We start from the raw sequence: 10,860 nt of genomic DNA on the forward strand, positions 1-10,860 counted from the left end.
TAGTAGGACCTTACCGTGAATGCCTGAATACAACTTACTGTCGAATTGCTTACTTACAACCTTAACCAAACAAGCAGATTTAAGAAAAATAAGATAAGAAAATATTAGTAAAATAAACGAATAAAAAAAAAGTAACACAATAAAGAATCACAGTAGGTACCTGTACAGAGTCAATGTGGAGGCTATATACGGGTACCAGACAAGAAGTTAAGTTTTGGGGGGAAGGGGGGGCCATATACAGGAGGTACCAGTACAGAGTTATTGGAGGTGCTATAACATGGGGTACCAGTACCAGAGTCGAGTCAATGTGGAGGCTAGATACAGGGGTACCAGTACAGAGTTAATGTGGAGGCTATCATACAGAGTACCAGTACAGAGTTAATGTGGAGGCTATATACAGGAGTACCAGCTACAGAGTCAATGTGGACGGGCTAATACAGGAGTTAGCAGTACTGAGTCCAATGTGGAGGCATATACAGGAGGTAACGGACATAGTCAATATACTGCAGTACAGTAGGAGGCAGGTGGTTGAAATAAAAAAACATACAGCTTTATACAGTTTGATAAGGCTATGACCAAAAAGCACAATTTATATTTGTAGAAAAACATGAACAAGTGTACGAGCAAGTATGCCGTTCTCTTCATGGCAAACTTTAAGAGCCTACATTTTTGATGTGATTATATTATTTTCGAGACAGGATTGTGTGACGGCAACGATCTGGAAGCTGGACCAAAACATTTCTGCAGGCATGAAGTCCCAAATAACACATCATCTACATACATTCTATATAAAAAATAAAACAGAATTAAACAAATAAATGTATTATGTACCTGAGTATCTTCAAACATGGACAATCTGTGTTTATTCTCTCCTGCTCAACAGATCACGAGCGTGAATTAATCTGAGTTGATGCTCTGCTCAACAACCACTGAGACTGTGAATCAATCTGGGTTGAATTCTCTGCTCAACAACACTGACTGGTCTGATCAAACTGGTTGACTCGCTGCTCTCAACAACACTGAAACCTGTGGACATCTTTTGTCTCTGGCACAACATGACTGGATCAATCGCTTGCCTGCGTACCTCTTCGGCATAGTTGACAAACACTGATGGACTTCAACAGGTTGATCTTCGGAGAAGACTAAGCCGGATCGGGGCGGTGCTCTAGCGGTGCTGCTGTCCAGTCAGTGACGACATTCGTGATCGTGCTGCTAACACAACATTGTTTCTGATGTAGACTGGTGAGGTTTCTTCTTCCTCTTCCATGCTACAAACACTGCTGCACACATGTTGGTCCTTTGAGATGACTGGGATGACGCGCTGTCCGCTTCCCCTCTTCCATTGGAGTAGAACACTGAGGCTCGAGACAGTGGGTTTCGAGAGACTGTGTGATACTGCGTGCGGCTCCCCTCTTCCTAGTGACGTAGACGACAGTCTTTGGCTTTGCCAATGGGTTCTGGACAGACTGGATGACGGCTTGCCTTGCTCCCTCTTCCATGAGTTGACAACACTGTGCGCTCAAACATGGGTTTTCTGAGGAGACGGGTTGGATGATGGCTGCCTGGCTCCCTCTTCCATTGATAAACTATTCAGTTCTCCGGTAGCAGCGCTCTGGTTGATCACCGGTGCCCTGGAGTGTTTCGCTGCACATCAGACCAAGTGTTCTGAAGAGTAGTCCAGAAGCTGTGATTGAAACGAGATGTAGTGCTCATCTCCTTGTATGAGCATGATGGTTTCAGACTCTTCGGTGTAAATGAATACTATAGTGGCAATACATCAACAGCACAAAGTTAATATGTTACTATGTCAGTAATGCACCACCACCTATAGGCCCATTCTCTTGATGGGTAAAGCTGCAGTTGATGTTGTTATAGAAGTTTCATTGATTAATAATCCTATTCATTTCAAGCCACACTAAGATGTCACCATACTATTCTTTTAAAGCCCCACTATGTAAGACATAAATCATCAGAGTGGGCCTCCAACTTAAATGTAAACAATGGAGCAAATGCATCACATGTGAATATCACTTGATTATCAGAGGGGTGTATTATGACATCAGATAGAACTACTCAGACATTCCAAATATCACTTGATTATCAGAGGAGTGTATTATGACATCATATAGAACTACTCAGACATTCCAAATATCACTTGATTATCAGAGGAGTGTATTATGACATCATATAGAACTACTCAGACATTCCAAACATCACTTGATTATCAGAGGAGTGTATTATGACATCATATAGAACTACTCAGACATTCCAAATCAGGCTTCATCCATATCATGAAGGTGGATATTGGTCCAACCATTTCAAAAGCAATGACCAGGCTGATGGAAACAGGATATGCCTGTACACTTTTATAAATGCAGACAGACAATTTGTTATTTCGTTTGACATGGTTGGGTCTTTTTGTGTCAGTAAAAATGTATAAACAAGAAATGGCAGCATTAATCCTTTATGTGCAAATATTTATATAATAACCATCACATCTCAGTTAACCTGAAGTCATGTGATGATATGTTGTGTGGTCCTCCCTCTACGATTTGGAAACCATGTAGTTTACTAGGCTTCAGACTAAATAAGTTATGAACTTCACAGGTGGTGAAACTGCATGTGATGAGCTTGATGCTCCTTTCCAATACATTTTGTTGGTCTTATTCTGGTGACATGATGATTGATGCTTGGTTGCCGTTTGACAAATAAAATAATATCTCTCTCATCCATAATAATCTCATCATGTAGGTAGCCTACCAGCACTGTATCTGTGAGTTGTTGGCTACAGTGCACTGGACAAGAGCACGTTTGCTATATAACTCAACGGTTTTTCAAAACAATCAGTAGAGTTGAAAATGCAATGGAAACCCATTTAACTTGCATTTCTCATTCAGTACATGGGAATTCAACAGAAAAACATTTTGTTTTTTACGTCATCACGCAAAGACTTTTATCCGCAATAAATCTAATTTATGCAAACATTTCTGGTGGGGAAAATGTGTATATTGTTTTATGCAGATTTGAGAATATTTACATGAAAATCTGTCTCAAATTACATGGAAACTTAGTTACTAAGGTGGATATTGATCCAACACCTGCTACTTATTCAAACCAGCCCACTGGGCACAGACGTCAGTTCAACATCTAGTTTCTATTTACATTTCTTTGATTCGTCAACTAAAGTGAATTCAACATGAAATCAACACAATATTTCACCTGACATTGGATTTAGGTTGCCAGTTGTGTGAAAATTAATAAAAATACCTGATGTTCATGGCTTTTTACAAATCCAATCAGTTTTCCACATTAATCGAACATCATCACATGGATTTGTTTTGTTGAAATCAAATAAAATGTGATTGGTCACATACACATGGTTAGCAGATGGTTAGCAGATGTTATTGGTCACATACACATGGTTAGCAGATGTTATTGTGACTACACATGGTTAGCAGATGTTATTGGTCACATACACATGGTTAGCAGATGTTATTTGGAGTGTAGCAAAATGCTTATGCTTCTAGATCCGCATGCAGCAGTATCTAACAGGAATATCTAAAATTCCACAACTAAACCTATACAAAATCTAGTAAAGGAATGGATATATAAGTATAAAAACATATGGATGAGCAGTAACAGAGCGCTAAGATGCAATAGATAGTAAAGAATAGATAGTGAAGGATACAGTATACAATATATACAGTTGAAGTCGAAGTTTACATACACTTAGGTTGGAGTCATTAAAACTCATTTTTCAACCACTCCACAAATTTCTTGTTAACATTTGGCAAGTCGGTTAGGACATCTACTGTGTGCATGACACAAGTCATTTTTCCAACAATTGTTTACAGACAGATTATTTCACTTACCATTCACTGTATCACAATCCCAGTGGGTCAGAAGTTTACATACACTAAGTTGACTGTGCCTTTAAGCAGCCTTGGAYAATTCCAGAAAATTATGTCATAGCTTTCATAGCTTCTGATAGGCTAATTGACATCATTTGAGTCAATTGGAAGAGCACCTGTGGATGTATTTCAAGGCCTACCTTGAAACTCAGTGCCTCTTTATTGACATCATGGGAAAATAAAATAAAATCTGCCAAGATCTCAGAAAACAAATTGTAGACCTCCACAAGTCTGGTTCATCCTTGGGAGCGATTTCCAAACGCCTGAAGGCGTCCTCTGGTCTGATGAATCAAAAATAGAACTGTTTGGTCATAATGACCATCGTTATGTTCGGAGGAAAAAGAGGGATGCTTGCAAGCCGAAGAACACCATCCCAACCGTGAAGCACACAGGTGGCAGCATCACGTTATGGGGGTGCTTTGCTGCAGGAAGGACTGGTGCACTTCACAAAATAGATGGCATCATGGGGGAGGAAAATTATGTGAATATATTGAAGCAACATCTCAAGACATCAGTCAGGAAGTTAAAGCTTGGTCGCAAATGGGTCTTCCAAATGGACAATGACGCAAAGCATACTTCCAAAGTTGTGGCAAAATGGCTTAAGGACAACAAAGTCAAGGTATTGGAGTGGCCATCACAAAGCCCTGACCTTAATGCTATAGAAAACAGATCATTTTTACCCTTTTAAAAATAGTTATGGGGGGAGGTCCGGGGGATGTCTGTCTTTGAAAGGGTCATTGTAATATTTAAGATGTCGCCTTTAATGATGACCTAAACCTAAAAGTCAAGGGGTCTGAATACTTTCCAAAGAAACTGTAAGTGATTGAGGAGAGAACATAATTGCTATATTCTAAATAAAATCATTGACCCATAAGGGAACACACGACCAAAGCAATGCGTGACCCATATAGAATTAAAACAATATTCATCCTAATGAGAAATATAATCGAATAAACAAATGTTTGCAAAACCAAAGACATGAAAACTGGTGGGAACATTGTATTTAGCTTGGATTTCATATGGCCAGGAAGGTTATTGAGAATAACAATAGACAATAGTTAATATTACTAGTTTAGGGATGAAGATAGTGAAGGTTCATCAATGTTAAGGATGTTTTTTAATTTAATGTGGAAACAACGTTTATTCAACCAGTGGGAGGCTTGTAAATGCCCCCAGGAAAGTGGAATGAGGAACTCTTCATTGAGACAATCATGAATCAGCAATCTGTGGGTGAGTTGTAGTGGATATTATAATATAAGGATCTGCTGGAGTCCAAGTCAAACCAAGATTCTTTATTTCTGAGCTCAGAGAGAATAACAGAGTTTGGTATTTTATTAGGATCCCCATTAGCTGTTGCAAAAGCAGCAGCTACTCTTCCTGGGGTCAACACAAAACATGACACATAATTGTCACGTCTCTCATCGGAAGGCATGGACCAAAGCGTAGCGTGGTAAGTGTTCATGATTTTTATTTAATCAAAAAACACTCGAACAAAAGAACAAGAACAAGAGAAGAACGAACAGTTCTGTAAGGCAAATCAACTATACAGAAAACAACTACCCACAAAACACAGGTGGAAAAGGCTGCCTAAGATATATTCCCAATTAGAGACAACGATAGACAGCTGCCTCCGATTGGGAACCACACTTGGCCAAAAACAAAGAAATAGAAAACATAGAAATAAAGAAACTGGAATTCCACCGAGTCACACCCTGGCCTAACCAAAATCATTTTTGTAAAAGGCACACGTAGCCTACATATCAATCATACACACAAACTATCTAGGTCAAATAGGGGAGAGGGGTTGTGCCGTGAGGTGTTGCTTTATCTGTTTTTTGAAACCAGGTTTGCTGTTTATTTGAGCAATATGAGATGGAAGGAAGTTCCATGCATAAGGGCCCTATATAATACTGTACGCTTTCTTGAATTTGTTCTGGAACTTGGGACTGTGAAAAGACCCCGGTGGCATGTCTGGTGGGATAAGTGTGTGTGTCAGAGCTGTGTGTAAGTTGACTTGTAAGAACTTTGATGATATCTGTACATTATAGGAACACCTGTGATGACAAAAGTACAATGTTCATGTTTTGCTTTACTTGAGATTAAGAATCAGTGGTTGACACTTGCAAGTGCATGAAAAGGTCAACTGTACAAAGTCAGATGTCTGGTGTTGAAACTATATTTTAGGTAACAGATGGATAAAGGGAACTAAGATTCCTGTTGATACTATGTTCCAGTCTTACTTCCAGTCTGACATGATAGCAATAAGGGGAAGAGTGATTGGGAAACTAACTGCCAATAACGCAATAAGCTGAACTCCGCCTAGCAGAGACATCTTTGTATTAGCATTTATTAATTATGAGCATATATGGTGTTATAGTTAAGGGACATCAACCTGGGCGGGGTGATCCTCAGTAGGGGATAAAAAGGGAAAACACCATCTTTTGATCTGAGTGTCTTGCTTGCAAATTGCCGTAAGTGTAAACTCCGGGTTGCAATCCTTATTAAACAAACTAACCTCTGATCAAATAAGTTTTCCTGTGTCTCTTCTGTGCACATAGGGCAGAATTCCCTTACAGACTATGCAAACAATTTGGGATTTTCAACACATTCATGTTTCTTATAAAAGAAGAAGTGATACAGTCAGTCTCTCCTCAACTCTTAGCAAGAGAGACTGGCATGCATAGTTATATCAGCCCTCTGATTACAATTAAGAGCAAACGTGCCGCTCTGTTCTGGGCCAGCTGCAGCTTTACTAGGTCTTTCCTTGCAGCACTGGACCACACGACTGGACAATAATCAAAATGAGACAAAACTAGAGCCTGTAGAACTTGCTTTTTGGAGTGTGGTGTCAAAAAAGCAGAGCATCTCTTTATATGGCTAGACCACTCCCCATCTTTACAACCATTGAATCTATATGTTTTGACCATGACCGTTTACAATCTAAGTAAGCAAGTATAAGTGCACAAGAATAGTCTCCTCAACTTGTTCAACAGCCACACAATTCATTACCAGATTCAGCTGAGGTCTAGAACTTAAGGAATAATTTGTACAAATACAATGCTCTTAGTTTTAGAGATGTTCAGTACCAGTTTATTACTGGCCACCCATTCCAAAACAGACTGCAAATCTTTGTTAAGTGTTTCAGTGACATCATTAGCTGTGTGTTGCTGATGCGTATATGGTTGAATAATCAGCATACATGGACACACATGCTTTGTTTAATGCCAGTGGCAGGTCATTGGTAAAAAAAAAGAAAAGAGTAGAGGGCCTAGAGAGCTGCCCTGCAGTACTTTACATGTTTGACATTAGAGAAGCTTCCATTAAAAACCCTCTGAGTTCTATTAGGTAGATAGCACTGAATCCACGATATGGCAGAGGTTGAAAAGCCATAGCACAGACATTTTAAACAACAGGTTATGGTCAATAATATCAAAACCTGCACTGAAATCTGCACAATCATCAGCCATTTGTGTCAGTGCGTACATGTTGAGTGTCCTTCTCTATAAGCATGCTGAAAGTCTGTTGTTCATTTGTTTACAGAGAAATAGCATGTATTTGGTCAAACACAATTTTTTTCAACAGTTTGCTAAAGATGGCAGCAAGCTTATATGTCTGCTGTTAGAACCAGTAAAGGCCGCTTTACCACTCTTGGGTAGTGGAATTACTTTGGCTTCCTCCAGGCCTGAGGACGAAGACTTTCCTCTAGACTCAGATTAAAAATATGACAGATAGGAGTGGCTAAAGAATCAGCTACCGTCCTCAGTAGCTTTCCATCTAAGTTGTCATGCCAGGAGGTTTGTCATTATTGACCGATAACAATTTTTCCACCTCTCCCACACTAACTTTACAACATTCAATACTTGCACTGCTTTTCTTTCATTATGTTTTTTAACAAGTTAATATCCATCATTCTTTATATCATTGATCTAGTATTCATAATAAAGTTTATTCTTTTTGTTGAGTTTGGTCACATCATTTCTCAATTTGCAGTACGTAAGCCAGCCAGATGTAGCCAGACTTATTAGCCACTCCTTTTCCCCATCTCCTTCAACATACAGATGGCCATTTCCTCATCAATCCATGTAGCCTTAACAGCTCTAACAGTCAGTATTTTGAACAGGTACAGGTTTATCAATAATTGGAAGAAGCAATTTCATATGGTAAAAACAGGTAAACACATTATCAGTCAGATGTGAAATATCAATATACACGCTAAGAGAAGTAATTTCTCTCTCCTGTGTGGATTCTCTAATACGTTTAAGTGACTGTTATGAGTAATATGTTTTCCCACAGCCTGGGCTTTTGTAAGCCTTCTCCTCTGTGTGCAGTCTCATGTGTTTCTTGTGTTGGTTCAGTTGCTTTTGTGTTTAAAACTCTTTCCACACTGGAGCAGTGGTAAGGCTTCTCCCTTGTGTGTGTATTCTCTCATGTTTTCAAGTTCCATAATGGTAAAACTCTTTCCACACTGGGCAGTGGTAAGGCTTCTCCCTGTGTGAATTCTCTCATGCAGTTTCAGGTTACCTAAATGGTTAAAACTCATTCCACACTGGGAGCAGTGGTAAGACTTCTCCCCTGTGTGTATTCTCTCGTGTCTATTCAGGTGCCCTAAATCGTTAAAACTCTTTCCACACTGGAGCAGTGGTAAGGCTTCTCCCTGTGTGTATTCTCTCATGCCGTTTCAGGCCCCCTGACCGTTTAAAACACTTTCCACACTGGGAGCAGTGGTAAGGCTTCTCCCCTCTGTGTATTCATGTTCTATTCAGATTACCTTTCTGGTAAAACGCTTTCCACACTGGAGCAGTGGTAAGGCTTCTCCCCTGTGTGTATTTCTCGTGTCGTTCCAGGTCCCTGACCATTTTAAAAAACTTTCCACACTGGAGCAGTGGTAAGGCTTCTCCCCTGTGTGTATTCTCTCGTGTCGATTCAGGTTCCCTAATCGTTAAAACTCTTTCCACACTGGGAGCAGTGGTAAGGCTTCTCCCCTCTGTGTATTCTCTCATGTTCATTCAGATGACCTTTCTGGTTAAACCGCTTTCCACACTGGAGCAGTGGTGTCGTCTTGCTGGTTTTGACATCCCTGGCTCTGGTTCCTCTGAGTCTGGTCTTTCTCCTGCCAAAGACAGTGTGTTTAAAAAAAATAGAGACCTGAATGAAACCTCCACATGATAAATCAACCTTGCTATGAGGGCAATCCTAATCAGATCCCTCAATAATCTGAGGACAGTTTTAACAATCTTAGTGTGATTTTAAATAAATGTAGAGCTTCCTGGTAATTACTATTATGTTTACATTACTTATTTTACTCATCCTGTTTTACCAGTCCGAACACAAAAAACTAAACAGTTCTAGGACACAGACGTCGCTGGAGTTCCAATTGAGCAGGTGGTTCTAAATATATAACTTTCATAGCTGTATGATACAGAATGCGACCTACAACACTTCCTTAACCTGTCTAAGACAGGGGTTCCTCTAGCGCCACTCCTCCCACATTCCACTGAAAAGGCAGAGCGCGAAAATAAAAAAATATATATTTTTAATATTTAACTTTCACACATTAACAAGTCCAATACAGCTAATGAAAGATAAAACTCTTGTGAATCCAGCAACATGTTTTACAGTGTGAAAACACCACGTATATTTATGTTAGCTCACCACCAAATACAAATATAAAAGCACAGACATTTTTCAGAGACCAAATTGAAATACCTAAATACTCATCATAAAACATTTATGAAAATACATGGTGTACAGCAAATTAAAGACAAACATCTTGTGAATCCAGCCAAATTTTCCGATTCTTTAAGTGTTTTACAGCGAAAACACAATATAGCATTATATTAGCTTACCACAATAGCCAGAAACACAAGACATTTACAGCAGCAAAAGCTAGCGATCGTAACAAACCAGCAAAAGATATATTATTTTTGACTACCTCGACAAGCTTCATCAGATGACAGTCCTATAACATCAGGTTATACATACACTTCTGTTTTTGTTCGAAAATGTGCATATTTAGAGCTGAAATCAGTGGTTATACTTGTGCTAACGTAGCATCTTTTTCCCAGAAAGTCCGGATATTTTTAGGACACCCACCTATTCTGACCAAAAATAACTATTCATAAACGTTACTAAAAAATACATGTTGTATAGGAAATTATAGATACACTAGTTCTTAATGCAATCGCCGTGTTAGAATCTAAAAATAACTTCATTACGACATCCAGCTTACGTTATGGCGAGAGAGTGCCCAAATCTGGGCGCAAACTAATAGTACACATGTACGACAATATATGAAATAGCATCATAAAATGGGTCCTACTTTTGATGATCTTCCATCAGAATGTTTACCAATGGTCCTTAGTCGAGAACAATCGTTGTTTGGTTTTAGAATGTCCTCTTCTGCAGTCAATTAGCACAGAAGCTAGCAAAAGTGGCGCGAAGCTCTCCTTCGTGAACAAACGCAGACAAAGCAACACGCCTAACGTCCCGAAAAAATTTCAATAATCTAATAAAACTATATTGAAAAACATACTTTACGATATGATTTGTCAATTTATCAAATAAAATCAAAGCCGGAGATATTAGTCGTCTATAACGACAGCTTTTCAGAAGGCAATACCAGGTCCCTTCTCGCGCGCTCCAGAAAACAGGGAAACTGGTGTCACGTCATGCCAAGAGCTTTTATTCGACCTCAGATCAAGTTATACACTCCATTTCTTCTCTCACTGCCTTTGACATCTAGTGGAAGGCGTATGAAGTGCATGTATACTATATATATTCAAGCACATTTATAGGCAGGCCCTAGAACAGAGCCTCGATTTGAGATTTTTCACTTTCTGACAGGAAGTTTGCTGCAATGAGTTCTGTTTTTACTCACAGATAAAATTCAAACGGTTTTAGAAACTTGAGAGTGTTTTCTATCCAATAGTAATAATAATATGCATATTGT

At 39.2% G+C, this 10,860-nt stretch overlaps 2 long non-coding RNA genes across 2 annotated transcripts; both read right to left on the reverse strand.

The window, feature by feature from the left end:
• Positions 1 to 2,025: 2,025 nt before the first annotated feature.
• LOC139025012 (uncharacterized) lies at positions 2,026 to 2,446 on the reverse strand. Its single transcript, XR_011476435.1, has 2 exons — positions 2,260 to 2,446; positions 2,026 to 2,131 (listed from the first exon to the last, which is right to left on the reverse strand). It is a non-coding gene; the product is annotated as an uncharacterized lncRNA (long non-coding RNA).
• Positions 2,447 to 8,506: 6,060 nt separating this feature from the next.
• Positions 8,507 to 8,777, reverse strand: LOC139025011 (uncharacterized). Its single transcript, XR_011476434.1, has 2 exons — positions 8,703 to 8,777; positions 8,507 to 8,541 (listed from the first exon to the last, which is right to left on the reverse strand). It is a non-coding gene; the product is annotated as an uncharacterized lncRNA (long non-coding RNA).
• Positions 8,778 to 10,860: the final 2,083 nt, after the last annotated feature.

This window comes from Salvelinus sp. IW2-2015, unplaced genomic scaffold, assembly GCF_002910315.2.
Source record: "Salvelinus sp. IW2-2015 unplaced genomic scaffold, ASM291031v2 Un_scaffold2135, whole genome shotgun sequence".
NCBI classification, from domain to species: domain Eukaryota; kingdom Metazoa; phylum Chordata; class Actinopteri; order Salmoniformes; family Salmonidae; genus Salvelinus; species Salvelinus sp. IW2-2015.